This window comes from Anticarsia gemmatalis, chromosome 14, assembly GCF_050436995.1.
Source record: "Anticarsia gemmatalis isolate Benzon Research Colony breed Stoneville strain chromosome 14, ilAntGemm2 primary, whole genome shotgun sequence".
NCBI classification, from domain to species: Eukaryota; Metazoa; Arthropoda; class Insecta; order Lepidoptera; family Erebidae; genus Anticarsia; species Anticarsia gemmatalis.
In genome coordinates this window covers 5,122,558-5,143,075 of record NC_134758.1, presented here as the reverse complement: position 1 = coordinate 5,143,075, position 20,518 = coordinate 5,122,558, and the positions used below count along the sequence as shown (strand labels likewise).

Genomic DNA, 20,518 nt, shown 5'->3' with positions numbered 1-20,518 from the left:
ATTAATCTGGTGCTGGTGGTTGGATTCGTTGCGCACGCGCACTGAAGACAAACGCTGCGGACAACTGTTGTCTGCTCGTCTCGACAGCTGCGCTCCACTTGCGCCTCGAGCCGTGGACACAACATCATGCGCTATCAAAATAATACTCGTCACAGCTAACGTGACTACTTATTAAAAAATCAACTTATCGTCACATCATTATTCCTTAGTTATTCCAGTACCGTATTTGAGACATATCGATTTGCCAGATTAAGAAAATGAAAAAATTATAGAAAATCATAATAGAATTTTCGAAGCTTATTTATTAACATTACTTATGTAATTATCTTAACTTTTTTTAGAACTTAACTCCAAAACTTTTTTTAGAATACATCGGTTTTGCCCTTTTCCAATCTTGAATGTAGACGTCGCTTAATATCCAAACACTGTTTATAGAGAAAATCAAATGAATATACAAGTTTAAACCTTATTAACTTTCGCCTGGAGGGACATAGAGTCTTTAGTGTTATTTAAAGTACACCATTGTAATTGAATGTTGCTGTCAAGATACCTCTGTTAGGTATTAGTCATGAAATTGCACGGCTTTGTATGTTAAATGTACGCAACAAGTTTGTACGTAGAGGTACTATCAATAAGGATTTAGAGAGTGCTCTCAATGTTTCTAGTGACGTAGTGTGACTTCCATTTGAATGTAGATGGATTAGAGGCCTATGGGAGTCAGTATTTGTATGCAGCACTCGTGTCTTGCACATCTCAATAATTCATAACAGTGAAAATCAAGAGTTGAGAGATAGAAAAGCTTGAGAAATATTGTAACTACAGTGGGAGTGGGTTTTCTTTATGATACTTGATGATAATAAACATAACACATTGTCATTTATTCTTCCTAGAAATATAAAAATTTAAGAACGTTAACATGTTCAAAGAATAAATGTGAGAAAACGACTTTTATGATTAAACAAGGTAGTGGCGCATAAACTATCGATTAACAATTTAATAACTTGAATCATATCATGTGCATACATAAGTAATCGTAATGCAATGAGTGGTCCACACATTGCATTCTGAAGCTCGTACTGAGTTGAGTGAGTGAGTCATTAGCTAGACGTGTGCCACTCAGCGGTGTCGGCGCGTCGTCATAGCGACGCCGACGCGACGCCTGCGCGCGCGCACTGATTTATTTACTTGCGCTTGCGACGGACCAGTCGTTAGCATTTGTTGTTCATTACTATGAGCAATAGAAACGTTCAACGGCGATCTTAGGTATGTGAGATTGAACTTACAATCTTAGGTGGGTTGAGCCGCTTACTTTATATTCCAACAAGGTTCGGTCTCTCTTGGTAGATACATGTTTCTATGGGTATTTCTAACTTTGTTATGTCGAGAGCTTCTGGGTTTCTATTGACCTTTTATTGTAAACAATAGATATCAGCGTGAGATTATTGAGTGGAGAACCATCTTAGATGCAAGTAAAACATTAAACATGTTTGTTAATTAACTCAGAGGTTTACAAGATAGGACATGAAGCAGGAGCTTCCAAGGATCGCGGCACACATGCGTGCAGCGTCGCAGCGTGGCCGCGACACCGCGCACGCGCTAGTTCGCTATTAATCACGAACGATCCACGCGCGATCATAATCTCTCCCGTCTTTCTGCGTCGGCGCCGCCCGCCCTCTCTGTTTGTATAACCGTTTGGTACAAGCACCGTTTGACTGACAGATGTAACACACTCTGATACTTTCATTATTACTATAATAAATACACATGTTACAAAATAGTTTGGTTTAATTATGTCACTCTGGAATTTAACAGAGCTTATTAAATTGCCTTTGCTTTCGACTTAGAAAGTAAGAATCGATTAAGTAAGAATTTCTTAAAAACTATTTCACGCAAAATTGCTCTTATTTACCATATCAGGTCGTAGAAAGTATTTTAGAATACGCTTACAAACAATAGAGCAGACAATATCGCTTCGTTACGAAAGGTGACGTTAATTAGAGCCGGAGCTTTTAAAAGTCATCGTGATAAAATACCGGTCCACAAATATCCATTTTGGGCTCTACTTTTTGTTCTCGTTCGTTAATTGGCAGACTCATGTGGTTATTCGTCATTGGACACACGGGCGATCTAAATTCGTCAAACAAATAAATGTAGAGTTTTCACTTGAACCACGCAGCTTGCATGCACGTGCGTGCGTGTATATTTTCACAACAAGTCGAATTATTCGCCTCGTTTGCTTACGATAATAGTGTAAAGAGAATATGCTCTATGACGTGTTAAAAAGTTTCCAATGTTATTGTTTACAGTATGAAGTGTATAAGCTACGCCCGCATTGATGAGAGAAGCTTTTAGTATCTCCGATAATGAATTAGGCGCCACGCTTCGCAGACATTACGTAATAGCGTTTCCTTTACACAGTGTGAGGTGTTGTTTAGGAATGTAAGTGATCAAGACGAGAGTTGCGGTTATACTGACATTTATTCATACAATAACACGGTTATATACGTAACATGTTTATATAAGCTATAGGTACGTCACACGCCCATCATAAACAGAAAAAAAAAAGTGATAAGTACAATTTCACTTTTTTTTTGCAATACACAAAATAAAATGACAATAAAAAGATATAAAAAAAAATGGATAAAATGACAATAAAATAAAAAGTTTAGCAAAGATAAATTTAAGTTTAAGAGTACTAGCGTAACAATAAAATAAAAAATCTTGTACAAAGTCATGGGCTAAAATCATCAGGAATATACAATTTAGTTCGATTTTTATGCACGATATCTAATTTGCCATTTTTTAATATCTGTACATTTGGAGACATATCCTTAACAACAACATAAGGTCCAGAATAAAGACTGTCTAACTTGTTTACATTCTCATTCTTTATTAGAATTAAATCATTATGTTTATACACAATAGGGTTGACATATTTGTCATAAATGTTTTTCCTAGCGAATTTACCATTAAGTAGATTTTGTCGAGCCTCTTTTTGTGACAATTGTAAGCGATATTTTAATTCAGATGGATAGTTATCGTGATTGTATATGGGGTCTACTATATTACTTTTAAAGTTACTCGGAAGGTTACAAATTTTGCCAAAAACTAATTCATACGGGGTGAATTTTGTTTCGGAATGCACTGTTGTGTTAAATGCAAAACTCCAATAAGGCAACCATACGCTCCAAGCTTCAGGATGGTTATCTGTTTGGATGCGTAAATACGAACCTAAGTTTTTATGCGAGTTTTCCAATGCGCCAATGCTTTGGTGGTGATAAGCTGTGGAACTTAAGTGAGTAATTTTTAAGAGTTTACATACCTCGCTGAAAACTGACGACATGAACTCCGTGCCCCTGTCTGTAGCAATTACCTGTGGTATACCGTAGCGAAGGATGAAGCTATTCACCAATGCATTTGCTACTTCTGCTGCTGATTTAGACTGTAAAGGATGAGTTACCACATACTTACTCAATTCACACTGCAATGTTAAGATGTAACAGTGATTATAGCAGTCTTTGTCTAGAGGTCCAACTAAATCTAAATAAACTTTTTCAAATGCAGATGTTGCTGTGGACGTAATATGCATAGGTTCTTTTATATTAAGAGCATGTTTTTGCTTTTGACATTTATGACATTTCCTAACAAATTCTCTAACTTCGCGATCTAATCCAGGCCAATAAAAATATTTTTTGATATTATTTAACATCCTTCTCATGCCCGCGTGGCCACTTGTGGGCAAGAAATGGAAGTCATTAAGAATCACCTTCCTATCATCTTTATCGTCGATTCTTTGTACGTCATTTAAAATAAACAATCGAACGCCATTCAAAAGCTTTATTTCACTTAGTAATTTTTCAACAAATATATTATTATCTTTATTCTTTATAAAACAAACTTCACTAACGTTTATTTCCTTACAAAACTCATTCAGCTCCCTCACGAATGCGGCTCGCGTCATTTGTGATTGGAAGTCTGGATTTATATAAATAGTCGATCTATCTTCTACAAAACAAAACGCGTTTCTTTCTTTATTTATCTTATTGTTTTTTCTCAAATATTCTAAGTCAATTTTGTCAATAAATCTTAATTCGACAGCTTCTTTCGGTTTAATATGTGTCCCCAAAACGTCTGGTTGATCAGGCCGTCGGTCTAAAGGAATCATATCATCCGAAAGATTCTGTAATTTCCTCGTTTGAGCTCTCGTCATGACACTAACTAAAGGTTCACTCATCTCTTTTAATTCGTCAGATGTAAAAGATATGCGAGACAATGCATCTGCAGCTGCGTTGTCTGCGCCTTTTACATATTCTACCGTATAATCATATTCTTCTAATGTGAGTCGAAATTTCATAAGCCGACTGGATGGGTCACGCATGTTAAAAAGATAAACTAATGGTCTATGATCGGTTAAAATTTTGAACTTACGTCCGTATAAATAAGGACGAAAGTATTTGACAGCCCATACTACTGCTAATAATTCTTTTTCTATTGTCGGATATCGTTTTTCAGCGTTGTTTAAAGTTCTGCTGGCGTATGCTATGGGTTTTTTATTACTATTAGATAAAACAGCACCTATTGCATTGCCAGACGCGTCCGTCTGTACAATGAACTCGTTAGTTTCCGAAAAGTCTGGATATTGTAGTACTGGTGGAGAAATAATACACTGTTTTAGAGTTTCAAAAGAATTTTGACAACGCACATCCCAAACAAAGGGTACGTTCTTTTTACATAGTTCGTACAAAGGAAATGCTTTCTCCGCAAAGCCTGGTATGAATTTACGATAATAGTTAACAAACGCTGTAAATCGTCTTACTTCATCAAGTGACCTTGGGCATGGGTAATTTTTTACTACTAATATCTTATCCGGATCGGGTAAAACACCGTCACCTGACACAATATGGCCGAGATATAATAACTGTTTTTTTAGGAACTCACATTTTACGGGATTAAGCTTTAAATTTACTTGTCGAATTCTTTCAAACACAAGTTGCAAATTTTTCATAGTTTCATTTAAATTTCGTCCAAATGCTACAAGGTCATCCTGGTAAACTAAACATTTTTCGTAATTTAAGCCAGCCATAGCCATCGTCATCATACGCGAAAAGGCTGCTGGACTAGTTTTTAACCCCATGGGCATCCTAGTCATTTGATATTGTCCCGCATGAAACGCAGTATATTTTCTGCTATTTTCCGATAAATTTACGTTGTAAAATCCTTGATAGAGATCTAAGTGGCTAAAATAAATACAACCCGAAAGGGAGTCTAGAATTTCAGTGATATTAGGGAGTGGGAACTTATCATCTTCTACGCAGTTATTCAATTTCCGATAATCTATCACTAGTCTCCATTTTTTTAATCCATTTGCATTAACCTTTTTTGGAACTAGTAATACTGGGCTACTCCATTCGCTTCTACACTTTTCAATAACACCGTCCTTTAACATCTTATTAAGTTGACTTTGAATTTCGTTTTTCTGAGAATGAGGCATTCTATAGGGCTTACTAAACACAGGACACGAGTTTTGTTTCAATATTATATCGTGTTCATAAATATTAGTCGTTGTTAATTTATCACCGTCCAAATAAAATATATCAGAATATTTCGCGCATAAGTTTTCTATACAAGTTTGTTCTTCCAAATTTAAATTATTTAACTGCAATTGGGAAAATAGTCTTTTTACACGGTCTGCATTTATATTAGTTTCCTGAAAAATACATATGTTATAATCACTAGCGTTATGAATAACGGGATTTAATTTATATTCATTTAAGCTAAACGTATTCTCGGTTGTATTTAATATTTTTATTGGTATTCTACCGCATACAGGTTTGACTATGGTGCTAGCTAAATAAATTCCGTCATCAATTTGAGATGCACAAACTACTCCTTCACCTTGTAAGTTAGTCTCAATGTAGTGTATTGATTCACATCTAGGTGGTATATCTAACCAACTTTTAGAACGTAATAATATGGGAATGTTGATGTGCACATTTTCTACCGAAAGTGTTAAAATGTTGTTATTAAAATCTAAAACTGATTTATATTTCGTCAAAAAGTCGCTTCCAATTATTCCATTCGCCATAATCGGTAAGAAGTCAAACAAATAAAATTTATGACGCAGGCGATGACCACCCACAAATAAAAACAAGTAACAGTATCCTACACTTTTTACTTTGCCGCCAATGCCATTTATGTATGAGCTTTGTTTAACAAATGGAATATGGTGTTCTATGACATGTTTATGTTTAAGCGCTGATATTGAAGCGCCGGTGTCAAGCAACCAAGTGTAATCGGAATTGTTTGAAGTGAGCTGAATAAAATAAGAACTACTACATGATAAAATTTGTTCGTTAGTCTCGAAAAAACATATTATTATGTTTTAAATCAGTTTCAGGCGATTTTGATGCCAGTGTCGGTTCTGGTTCAGTAGTCATATTGATGTGCTGCTTTCTTTGATAATTAGAATTATAATAAGACCTACCTCTATTATTTCGTCTGGGTGTAAACGCTTGCTGCTGACCCCGTCGTACGTAGCTCCCGCGGTATTGGTTGCCACCACCTCGGTGCGTGCTGGTATCTCTATGCCATGTCGATGCTCGCTGGTTAAATCTTCCGCGACCATGAGCGAAGTTCTGACCCCTACTTCTGAAAAATCTATGATTAAGCTCTCTGGACGTTGACATACCCAAAATATCTCCTGACACTCCAGCTGTCTCCAACTCCTCGTCTTGGGCCGCTTGAATCGCGTCTTTAAGACTACTGAAATTACGAGAAGCGATTATTGTGCTCAAACGTCGATTCCTCAGGCCGTCGGCAAATTTCTTTATAGCAAATTGTTCATTTATCGGCTTTAACAAGTTATAATTACTTGATTTACCATCGGCCTGCGAAATCGTTAAGTTCACAAATAACTCAGAGATTTGTTTACCGAAATCTTTTACTGTTAATTCATTTTGCCTCATACGAATTAGTTTTGTTTGCAAAGCACTTGAAGATTTTTTTGGCAATAAAATGTTTTTCATGTCAGAAACTAACTCAGATGCTTTAGAATAATTAGAACTCAACTGTAATTTTGCTGATCGCGATAATCTGCTTTTCAATATAAATTCAATGAGCTTACTATGTTCAGCGGTCTCAAGGGTAGAGGCATAATATTCTATATTCTCAATTAATTTTTGTATATTTTCCTCCTCATCTGTCATCTGTGGTAATAAACTCAAGGCTACTTTAATGTTGAAGGTCGACATGGTTATTTCTGCCGGTACACCAGTTTTACACAAGGACAAAACTTCACTATATAAAGTTTGAAATGAATCTATATACTTGTCAATTAAAGGCGTATCACTAGTCTTTATAATACCTTGCTTAATATCACTGCTAATCTGATTTACACAGGATTGATACCTAGAAAAAATATCATTCGCCTCGCTTAACTTTTTTATCAAAATATTCCTTTTTCTACGAGCTTCACCAATTTTAATCAAGTATACTCTAACTTCTTTTATTTCTTTACATAAGGTTTCTAAAATTTCAGTCATAACTTACCACTATAGAAGTCAATATTGTAAATAGTTGGTCACATTATATACTTTATAAGCCTTAAAGTCCACTATATAGTTCGATTCACACAGTACGCCGCAAACGATAGTAATCCAGAGTAACCGAAAACAGAATACATTAACTTACATTTTTTAAACGAATCGCGCCTAATTATATTTTTTTTTTCACTGCACAGTCACTGTTAAACTTTCATTTTACCGCCACTTTAACACTTTACTTGCTATAATAATAATACGAACGCCGACTCCGTGATGCCGAAAAGTTACTTGTAGCGCTATATTTCGATATCGTCGTCCTTCTGGTCTCGCGAACGCTCACGCCGAAAAATTGATCTACGTAGATTGTGCCGAGATATTTCTTGTCTTATCCATCGACCGTGACACTTCTTATACATTCTTAATACGACAAAAATCAGCCCGATGCCTATCGCCAAGGCTATAAGCGACAGTATTATTGTCGTCGTACTGAGGTAATACCGAAATTCATCCACTGTGGCCGTATTCGATCCTGCTGCGTTTTGTGCAATTATTACCTCCTCTCGAGATTGGGATTTGCCCATCTTGACTGTGCCAAAATACGTGCTAATAAGTCCAACAACGTTATAATAATATGCATCTTGGTTTGGTACGCGAATACTCTAAAAAATTTGCTCCATATATGGTACGTATGGCGCCAGACGAACGCAAGCCGGTGTCAAATGCGCGACGGGGATCGGATGGCCGACTCTTTCGGCAGGGTCGCCATGTGAGGTGTTGTTTAGGAATGTAAGTGATCAAGACGAGAGTTGCGGTTATACTGACATTTATTCATACAATAACACGGTTATATACGTAACATGTTTATATAAGCTATAGGTACGTCACAACAGTTTTGTGGTATAGCTTTTTTTACGTTGGAGGTATATATGTTGTATTCTAAACATTACTTCGGCGCAGGACAATATCGTTAAATAAACATACCATTTTTATGTTCTCTACTCAGTTAGAATATGCCATCAGAGTCAACGCATAAGAGTGCAATATTTGGCAAAGTTTCAAAATAATTGTATTTATTAGAATGTGTGTTTCTTGAGTAGCAAACAAAGCACGTTTTCGTATAAAAACAAGGACTATTTAATTACGCGTAGTAATGTGATTTAGTTGATGGTGTCGTGTGCCGGCGGGGCCGCGGGCTCGGCTCTCTGTACGAACAAATTGGCGGGCGCATGTCACGTAACTTAATCAGCACCCTTCGGCTCTACCCTCGCTCTATACGCAAATATACACTGATATACTTAATGGTACATGCAGAAAATAAACAGATATAGTATACATGTCATTGTGGACAATCGCTATGTGACTGAATAGTCTTTTCTTTAAATAAAATAGATGTAAGGGTATTATTGCAAAAGGCATTTGTAATGTGAAATTGTAGTCCATGCCCATAAGCGAGTTTTAGATGAGATTGTATTTTCCAGTCTCTTATCGAGATGTGATTAATCAAAATGCCAAAGTAGAAAACGTCCGTGATGGAAACAGGCTTACCGTCTGGCCAGTTTTAACAGAGATATCACAATGTGTAACATGATCGCTACTGGTGTTGTACTCGAAGAGAAACTAAGGAAAGTTGTACGGACGCGGACGGTCGCGTCATCGATTGCAATACTCTACAAAGGTGCACGTGCACTTCTATCGCTCATAGAGCGACACCGTGGGGGGAGGCAAGGGGGCTCTATCGCGTTCTATGGGAAACCTTTTTATTAAATTGGATTGGCCTGTTGTTGGTTGTTAGGCGCGGCAGCCAGCTGGCTGACTTGTATCGTTAATCACTTTATTCATTCAAATATATTGATTCTTTAAGCAAACTGGCTTCTTACTTTATTGGTTTCGGTGTTATTGTTGTATAAGTTTGGCCTCTTTACAATCAGGACTTATCAAAACACCTAATTAGTCCCCGGATTTACGTTCATTAGTCACGTAGTTATTTCGTAACAATAGGCAATAATTCATTCACACATGCTTCACACTTTTGTTTTATCCGTGAAAAACATAGTAGTAATAGTTTTATTTACTTACAGAATACATTACGAACATTTTGCTTCATGGATACTTTATGAGTAGAGCTATAAATGTGTTTTGGTATTATCCGTGAAAGGAAGGGCGAAGCGGATATTTTGTGAATTGCGAGCACGTTTCACGTAATTTAGCCAGCGCGGGCCGAGTGGAAAACGTTGTAAGTATTTCATGCGTCGGTAATGCACGATCGCAAATATCTGCCCGAACGTTTGGGACGATACAGAATAGCTGACGTAATGTTTTTATAAAAGAGGTATTGTGGTTAACTTTTACTCTTGACGTCATATTGGGTTAAGTTTTTGAAAAAGGTGTCTTTATTCATTCAAAGAGACGATCAAAGCTAGGTCGGTAATTATTATTCTCTAACCTTTACATCATCACCAACTCATAAGGTAATAAAAAGCTTCCAGAATGTTTCGACCATTATTTTCGTAACAATTGTTTGTCCCCATTAAGTAGAGTCGGTCCATATGTGCAAATTGGAAAACAAAGGAAACTTCCAAAAACGACACATGTTCTAATCTTTCGCAGTAGATTTGCCAGCTGTTCTTCACGACATTTGTTTACTGTGGACTCAAATAGTGCACTACCCTTGCGTCGTGGTCCGTCCCGGGGGAGAGGTCGCTCCGCCCGGCCCATCGCACTATCGCAAGCGCCATTGACTTTGCCACGCTGTAAATTTATCTATATGCATCTAGCAATCTAGTAAGGGCATCTAAGTAAGGGAGGACACGTATATGTATATCATGTGAACTAGCCGTGTAAAAATAAGTACAGAACCTTTTACATTATAAATAAACAATCTATAATTTGAAAGTAAATGTGGTAATTTAAAAGAAATGCTTGATTTTGATATCATATTTAGCTCAATGATCCCAAAAAGGAAATAATGATGAACCATGTTCATAATTTTCATAGCTTTTCCTAGAGAGCGAAACTACTTGGCATTTTTTTTTTAATTTTGCTTAGTAACGAAACATTAATGTATAATATTATTAAGTGTAACATGAAAACACAAAATCACAAAGTAAACATTTAATGTGATTGGAAAAATCGATAAGCTTTTCCCACAAAGTCACGTTGCGTAAATTTTCGACACAAGCCCGGAAGTAAGTCCACGTGCCGTACCGGAACTGAGGCAGTTTCGTTTAATGGAGTTCAAAACGCATTTATTGGGGATACATAACGTTATTTACTTACATAGCGTGTTTCGTATTAAGTGACAACTTTATGTCGATAGTCGTAGCAGCCGAAAAGTTAACTATATTTTCTGAATAAAAGAGGATATTGGGAAATTGTTAAGAACTTGTTTATTGTAGTATCTTAATACTCGTATAACCAATAAAGAAAATCTGTTGCAAATTATGGCATCTTCAACTTATCAATTCTTGCACAAACATGATAATGTTATTGTATATGCTTCATGATAGTGCTTTTAACATTAGCGATCTCAGACGTCTACCTGTATCTTTCATATCTACTGGGCTCGGCTTAAGTACTTAGTATAAATATTTTATGAAAGTAATAGATTTTCGGTGGTAGTTGACGTTATTTTCACATAGTAGAACTTTCAGTAGACTGCATAGATTAGTTTTATGTACAAAAACCAGTGAGTAATAACGTCCCTATTCACGATAATATCTTCTATGACAGGACACGCGTTAAGATAGTAGAGACTGTGTCGTGCACGTGCCAAGTAAAGGGACAGAAATTATATTATCTGTTTACACCCTAAATACCATAGCTTATGTTTCAATCCCTATATTTTTAATTTGACTAGTATCTATAGTGCAAGTATAAAATTAATATAGTTAAAGCATGATAGGAATGATTCCTATTCCCGGGTTTCCCCACGACACCTTCAGCATGCTATTGTCACTTGTGAAAGTATGTGACTACTTCTATCTATAGTAGAGCACATTCTCGCAAGTCGTTATACCGCAAAGCATTTACATTACAAATTTCTTTTTTTGGGTGTCGTAGTATTACATGTTTTACTTCTCTAATTAAAACGCTATAAAGTGATTGATCTTCATAACTTGCAGACATAAAACCAGTGATCAAAAGAAATGTCGGATATTATACGTATATTCCATGCCTATAACATCCCTCTTATACCGCGACCAGCTTTGCGAGAGTTTTCACGATTTCCTCGTAGGTCTTTAGCTTCTTTACATAAGATACTTCTACGACGAGTTTTGCAGGTCTTTTTATACTGGTAGTATGATATTCCCCTACTTGACGTACCCTTTTAAAGCCTTAGGGCGGGCGGAGCAAATCACGACTAAAGTGCGCTGCGTAATGACGATGCGCTCCACGAACAATGAAAGCTATCTCGTGATGAACATTTTCACTAAGTACAAGTAGTAAGTACATTTTGATGTGAAGAAAATTATATGAAAAAATGACACGAGGGTACTTTACGTTCTTGCTTAATGTTTTATACGAGATCTATCTGAGGATGAAATCAAGTTTTGTCATAATTTAGTTTAATATTGTGATCCGTGTCACTTTAGATCTTGCAACAAATTTTCCAGCTGTTGCGTCGGTATGTAAAATTAAAAGTCTTGAACATTAAAGCGGATACTCAACTTTCATCAGTCGCCACTCGGACGGTCATATTTTACCCGACGCCGCATGACATGCATAGCAAACCGCTGTTTAACATTAATGTGTATATCCGAATAGATGCATGTTAGCATTCGTCATGGATATAGTTGAGTATGAACGCTTAATGCAAATCGAATGATTCGCACATCGGCGCACTTGAAAGTTGAACGGCACTCGATCTGGGGTGCGCCCGCCGTCTGCGCCTGCGCTTACGAACACTTGTTCGCTGACAGCTCTACACGACACATGCAATTATATCTAAACGGTACAATGGATGGTAATACGTTAATTGATATTGTAGTTTTCCTTTTGTTAGACTATTGTGTTTAATGAAAGAAAGCCAACATGATCAATATCAAAAGATTAATACAAAAATCTCGAATCATGTTATCAACGAAATATGCCTAAATCAAACTCTCTGTTTAAACTAGATAGGTACTTATTTAGCACGTGGCCGCCAAGTCCGTTGGACTGTGACAAACTGACAACTGGCAAGATGGACCAATATTTGTCTGAGGCCAGGATGTTTGCGGTACATATAACGCTGTCCAACTAAAAGCTAAGAAAATATTTAAGATTGGAAACTTTACGGACAAACACGGTACAAAAAATCATGATCTTCCGAACACTGAGCGATGACTGCGTGAAGATCGAATGAGTATCTTATCACATGCGCACACAAAAACTGAGTCGTGTCGTGACACGAATGTTCAGATATCGATAATAGTATATTTTTTGTAACGTTAGGCAATAAATATTTGGAAGGGATGCTGTGACGATTTCGGTGGTTATCGGCGGGTGTGTTATCTGCCGGAAGGCGCGCTCTTGACCCCGAATTGATAAAGCTTACACTAAAATAGCTCGGCCCTTAGATAACGTTACCACGTTACGTCCGTTCAGTCGGCTACCAGTGTAACTAACATTCATGGCTCTTGTATAACTCATGATATAACGTTTGTTCCATGTACAGTTCCGGTTCCCGTTGTTAGACATAATGTACATGTTATGATAAATATAATCATTTGAATATAATAATATGTTAAACCGGATACACAACGATAACTGCATGCAGTTCCGTCATTCACAGATTTGTAGAACATTTAATTAACTATGTCTATCCAAACATCTCAGTATTAAAATACTTAAAAAAAATATGTTTAAGAACATAAAGTTCTTAGACACGAGGTTATAGAGATTGTAGAGTCTTTCTGCGTTAAAGCTATATATCATTTTCTTTGAAACTAGTGTGCCACTTATCTTTCTAGTCGCAAAACATTGAGTCAAGGAGGTTTTATTTTGAACCCGTCGAGCGTTATAAAACCCATCAAATATTTTGACACTTAGCTGTCTCGAGATAAGCAATGTCGCAGTAAAGTCATCATCGCGGCTAGAGTCGTGACTTTTATCGCTTTTAACAGTTTTTGCGTGCTGTCGTAATATATTTTTCTTTATTTCCAGTATATTACGATATTTCTAGTGCTTTACTGCGTGGCTATAAAGTTGCAGGTGGTTGTGTTGACTACGTTTAATGGTGATTGATTTTCGGTTTCAACTTTCGTGCGTATTGACAGTTTCTGCTATATTATTTCCTATTAAATATAATATTTAGCTTCTAGATTAATTTATTCATGTATTATGTAATAGAAAACGTACACTCACTATAAGTTTATTTAACGGATAGACGGAACCGTGGTATTAAAATAAGAACAGTTAATAAAATTTTTCCGTAAAATTAATAACATTTTTCTCAAGAGCATTTCAAGAATTTTCTCTAACATGGTTGTTAATAGGCTGCACGTGTTCAGGGGTAGGTAGGCTTGCAAAATAGCGATGGTAGGGAGGTAGGGGCGCGTGTCGCGTCGCGCCGATCAATAAGTCAAGAGCAAGAGACTACAGCGGGCATAGACGTCGACTAAATATAGTATAGTAACATAACTATAATTAAATTTCATCGATTATGTTTTATTGCAAAGTATAATAAAATGCCTGTTTTTTAAGGGTATATTATGTATAAAGTATATCTAAAACTCGTTGTTTGTTAGGTTTTTATAAGTGTACAAAAAAGCAATACTGAGAATTCATCCTGTAATTATATTTCGTGATTTTTGATCAAAGTTTAGCGGTAACACAGAACTTATGAGTAGCAAAAAGACCATTTGCGACCCTGCCAGGATTCGAACCTGGAATCTTCTGATCCGTAGTCAGACGCGTTATCCGTTGCGCCACAGGGCCAGATAGCAATGAGGTCGAAATTATAAATTTAATTCTATAGCTATTTTTCAAGACAAAAATCATGTTTTATTATAATTCTTTAATGTATTTGTAATACTTGCAACACCAATCTGGTCAATCTATATTTAAATCAGTATTTCCTATATTTAAACCAAATACAATAATAAATTATACATGGCGTGTTTTACGAATATATTGGGTCGTTAATAGGTATAAATGTAAATGTGTTGCTTTGATCGTTACATAAAGGGGTTCATTAGATAGCGAACACGTGAACATTTTACTAATTAACGCTAACACTGAGGTCGTGTGCAGGCCGCGTGTGCTCGTTAGTGCGCGCTCCGGCCGCGGGGAGGCGCTATTGTGCAAACTTACATACCAAATCACTTTTTTTTATGTGGCATAGGCCTATGGAATAAAACTATTCGTTTATTATATATCCATCAAATTAATAAAGTTTTTTTTTCTTCTCTCTTCTGGGCGACATACACCGTAATTCATACTAAAGTAATCTGTCTCTATTATTTAGGTGGGACAAACTTATACGTGCGTGCACGCAATAAAATTACGTTTTATCTTGGCCACATATCATCATCAAAATATAATATCACTCGGTCGAACCCTAAAAAAGATTTAATACTAATATAATTTTTACAACATTTCTTTTTACGATTTCCCTTGTCGTTTGACGTGTAATGAAGGCGGTGGACTATTTTTCATACTATAAAACATTTCAAGAGGAACATTATACATATAAATTAGTGTGACAAGGTTCCTACGGCTATCAACACGTCGTCGGGTGAGTCTCGGCCGTCGCTGTCGCAACCACCACACACCACCGCTTCCACTTCCCTCATAAAAATGTGGTTTTATGAAGTTTTATTACACAAATAAAATTATAGAAACGAGAAAAACATTTGAATGTACACTATAAAAAGCATTATCGGAATTATGAATATCGAAATGACTATTTCAAAAATGCATGAATATTAATGACATGCAGAGCAGTTGTGCTCATGGATAACTCGCATTACATAATATACCGTTTATTTATATTTACGTAACTATGCTTGTACATATCTAATTTGGTATCTTTCTAAATGAAATATTAAGAGTCGGGTCAGACTTATTTTCGCTTACTCGCAGCTGTTCAAAGCTCCGAAGAGCGTAGTGTGAAGTGATAACAAATGTCAGTTTGGAGAGGTGATTTCAACGCTGCAAGGGCTTTTAGTTGGAGTAAGGCGTGCTTGCGTTTATCTAAATCAAGCACTTGAGATAAAGCGATAATACGACGGAGCGGCGCAGGTGGCTCGCCGTGTAATTGGAAAATTTGTTGCAGCTATTGCCAATATTCAAATTTGAGAAAAGATTTGTTACCGCTAATATTAGTTTAGTCAACCTGTCACGGCTCGCTAGTTTATTGATTTTAAATTTACCTCTTTGGACTGGAATGTTAAAAGTATAAATCTTACCTGACATTTATGGTTATCTACTCCTTATATTGCGTGGGGGTTGCCTTATCCACAGGATTTCAGTTTGTTGTCCAGTCTGGCATTATAAGATCTTCTATTCAAATCAGGGTAAGGAATAAGCCGGGATTTTCACTTCGCAACCTTCTTTCTTAATATTACTATGGTAAGGTTTGTATGGTATGTTCACATGATTTGATTAAGTACTTAACGGAACTCCCAGTGGCTAGCTAGCTACTATATCTATGAATGATGTAGCACAAGGTGTGGTATCTCGAATTGTCGGGCGTGCTCGAAGCGTTGGTGGCGGAGCGGTGCGAGCAAATCCCATACATCAGCGGCGAGCTGCGATCGCTTCCGTTTAAATAAACAAGCGTTCATAAAGCGAACCGATGACGTCTATATCTACTTAGCACTCACCGAACGCTCTTTATAATTATAACATACTATAAATATGTGTACATACCTACTGTATAGTGTATACCGGGGTTAAAGTGGTCATGCGAATTGTTGATAGGTGTTTGAGTAATCGTCGTGGTTACTCGTTTCTATATACATTGTATGAACGTCATTAGTCTTGTTATTGAACGTATACTCAGGAAGGAAAACCGCTCTGTTTATAAGAATGGTTCTACAAACTTTCTTTTGTACAATCTAAGGCAAGTCTTTATTTGTTAACACTAAGAAATTACTCTTGAAGCACCTTTTCTAAACGAGCGCTAAAGAGAAAGGGCGAGATTATCAGTCGTTTTGAGTTGACAGGACAAGCGTCGTGCAGTAATGTCCTAATAAGGTGACGTTGATGTCTTGTGTTTGTACGTGAGGTGCTAACTGCGTGGGCCGTCCGTGGGAACCGCAAACAGAAACACTTTACTCAAATAACTCATTCAGAAATCCTTGTTCAACTTCACTTGAGGTAGAGTAAACGTTCATTCATATTTCAAGATCTAAATGGTTTTCGATGCACACAAAGATAAAGGTTTGACGTAAGTATTTATACATAAATCTTACGCAAATACCTATTTAGAAATCTGAAAGTCTAGATCCCGTGCATCTTAATGAAATTGCATGACAACACTATGAGAATATTTTCGGCAACAAAGATGCAAAAAACCTTATTTTTTCTATTTGTATCGTGTGTATTACCCTATCATATATTATACACTTTAGCATGATAAAGAAATAATTTAGCTCATATTACATTGATTCTTGTAACGTGATTAATGATATTTTCAGTAGAGATGATATTTTTATCGTTAGTGACTAAAATATTTCGTAAATAGATGTTATATACATTTTAACACCTAATAACATTAACGTTATTTCGTATTTCAACGGGAACGTCGCTAAATCGAATACACAAACCACCTTGTCATCAAGACTTGGAACTGAGGACGTTTCTGAGAAGTTGAGCATTGTTTGTAATATAATGTTGGTATAAGTGTTGGTACGAAGTGTGGGTCTAGGAATACGCCGAGTCGGGTGAAACGATTGTAATAGAGGTGTCAAGTGACTGGCGCCACACTGACGCTGCGCTTTGAACCCGATACTGTCACACGAGATCTTGCACTATTGTAAGTGTACATGCATAATTGGCACTAGTCTGATTACCTTTCTCGTTAGGAATGTCTTATTGGGATATTTAGATGAAGAATATATAACGCTATGTGGTATGCTTGATATTTGGCAGCAAAAGTACTCGTAGAAATCTCTTCTAATTGCTAAGTCAGATTGATACCTGTGGTAATTTCAGTTCTAACTTGTTGTCGTTGAAACAATCGTGCCGTACTCTTTATCTTCTGTAAAGTAGGAATATGTCAGACATTGTTCATCTTACCACTTTCTCTATAGACAAGTGTTGCAACAATGAAATGCTTTGACGACTTACAAAGTGTCCTTTTAATTAGAGTTACAAAATCCACCGAATATGTTTCGTGTTGAAAATTAGGTACCTACAAATATAGCATGAAAATTGGAAATGTACTAGTACGTACCTACGCTTAATTCCTACTGAAATCCTTCGACACATTCATATATAATAATAAAAAAAAGATACGGCCAGTTGTACAAATTAAGTGACTGAACAACTAATGTCCGAATGGTCTCATCATCCCTAATGCATGCATATGTCGTTGCGTCAGTTTTTCCGCCCTACACCACTATGGATAATAGACCAATTTGAGTAGACCTCTGCGGGTTCCATTCAGTAGTTCAATACTGTTAATAGAAGAAGGGGTTCATGTGTTTTATCAAGGGTCATCGGATATTGGTTGTTTATGCATTGCGCTTTGTGTTACGCCATATGGAGCATTAGTGGGACGCTTGGGACCTGCTGGATACGAGATTGCTGCGAATGGAAACAACTGGCCGGTTTCGCGACGCACCATTTTATTAAAATATGTCATTTAAATATTCGTTGATGCTTATTGGATATGAAATTGCTTGTTTACTTGTTCAACGGAAATCAATATCTAAATAATTATTTTTATAAACGTTCGTTGTCATCAAACGGAATTCCAATAAAAATATTTTGTAACATGTAGATGATAGAAACATTATATAAATGTAAACATTTTATAATTATGTGCATAATTTACTTTTAAAGAATTTGTAAAGCGAAGTATGCATAAGTAAAAAAAACATACGAACTTGTAGAATTAACATAAAGTTATAAGTAATCCATCAGAATGTTCTGTCGGCACGAGTTAGTGCGTCAATAAATTCATATGACGACGGGGTGACTTAATCAAAACGTGCACTTGGCCAGCCCTCGGAGGGCGCGCCGCGAAATGTCGAATATATTCATTTCCTCCGCAATATTTGTACATTAGAGGTCTCGGCTCGCTACGCTCCCTCCTGCTCTCCACTTTGACTCTATAGCTTCAGTTTTCTATAGGGGAAAATTCACCCCTACTACTTGTCCTAGACGATTTGTTAGCGACGATGAAAATTTACGAATTATGCTTCTAGCCGCTAATGATTTATGTTACATAGAGTATTTTTTTAGGTTTACAGCAACAAATTGGTAACAAATTATTTAGAATCGGTAGCTTTCGTTCTAGTCTCATCAAAATTACTTGATTTCTATTGTTTTTATCATCGCTGCAAGAATAGTAACCTAATGGTGAAGGTCTCTACCATAGTATCACCAAAAAGTTTCTCATTGTTTTCACACTCGCACAAACTATCATTATATTACCATCGATTCGAGTTTCCCTCGTAGGGCCCGCAGGCTTGAGACAAGGGAGACGGTCGCATCGAGTAATGAAACCTTAAATCCCTGGTACGGACTCGTAATCCCATGACGAGAAGTTAGTGTTGCAGGGGTGCCAGTTGGCCGGGGCTAATGCGGTTTACTGTTTCATTTGTAGCGCAAATTGTGTTTCTATACAATCATACTGTTGTTTTTTATCTAAATCTCTTTTGCAACTGTTACGAAGTTCGCTAATGGAGAGGTGGGTTGAAGCGGGTTTGCAGTAAGAAAGTAAATGGTGGCAGTTGTTAGCTTATACATATGTAAATTGTTCAAGATACTTTTATTAATTATTCTGACGCATTTACGTTTTGGTAGTTTGATCTAGTTACTTTAAAGCTAAGCTAGCTTTCTCCATACCAAAAAAGATGCTATTAATATCTCCAAAATGTTGTCTGTTACGAATTTAGTTTTTCATTATGTTTTATATTATTATGTAAGTACACTTTTAAAGTTGCGTTGTCTATTTGTTCAACTAAAGTCAATTAACAACAACAATATGTTTATACCAGACACATAAACAACATTTATCTTTACCAGACAACCTTTACAATCAAATTGACCTCGAACATTTTTCCTGTAGTAGAATAAAGAGTAGATTTTAACACTCAAATATTCATGAACCATTCCAATCGAACTATTGACACAATACCGTGAGTTGTTTCCTTGGCTTTTGAAGTAACTGTTGGTCGTTTATAACACAATCGGTATGATCTTTGGTACTTTTACTGTAGTATCGGGATTGCACGATCTGTCGTGTTGCAACCCTGTCGCGGTGGTTCGATCGCGCTCGGCATCGCTTTGCGACGCCCGCTCCGCCGTCGGCGACGCACGTGCACACTGGGCCTAATGAGACCCTGCCAGCCATCTTCCGATCGATGTTTACGCTTGTTACTTTCCACGATGCTGGCCACTGATTTAAAATAATGATCTCGATAATTAAAGATGTATATTATACCTACAATTTGTTTGAATACAATAAAAATTCACAAGCGTTATTTCTTATTCTTTTCATGTAGCTGAACAACAAATCGTACTTACGGTGCAACACTGTCACTTATGCAAAAATGTAGTTTTTCAGGAGAAGCATTTTAAACTTTGACACCTCCCACAACAATAACTTTATGTGATAATGATCAGATGAATACATCAGCGAATACTTATAACTTTACTTTTGCTTATATAATGATAATAGTAATACAGTTGTAGTGCTTTAAATCAATTACTACATAAGTAACTCATTTTTGCATTTTTTTACAAAAGTGACATTATTGCACCGGGGGTGCGAAATATTTAGTGTTACAAAATGTAAATAAATACATTTACAAAAAACTATT

General features: G+C 36.5%; 1 non-coding gene across 1 annotated transcript; it reads right to left on the bottom strand.

Annotated features, from left to right (window-relative positions):
* Window positions 1–14,386: 14,386 nt before the first annotated feature.
* Window positions 14,387–14,459, bottom strand: TRNAR-ACG (transfer RNA arginine (anticodon ACG)). Its single transcript has one exon. It is a non-coding gene; the product is annotated as a tRNA-Arg (tRNA).
* Window positions 14,460–20,518: the final 6,059 nt, after the last annotated feature.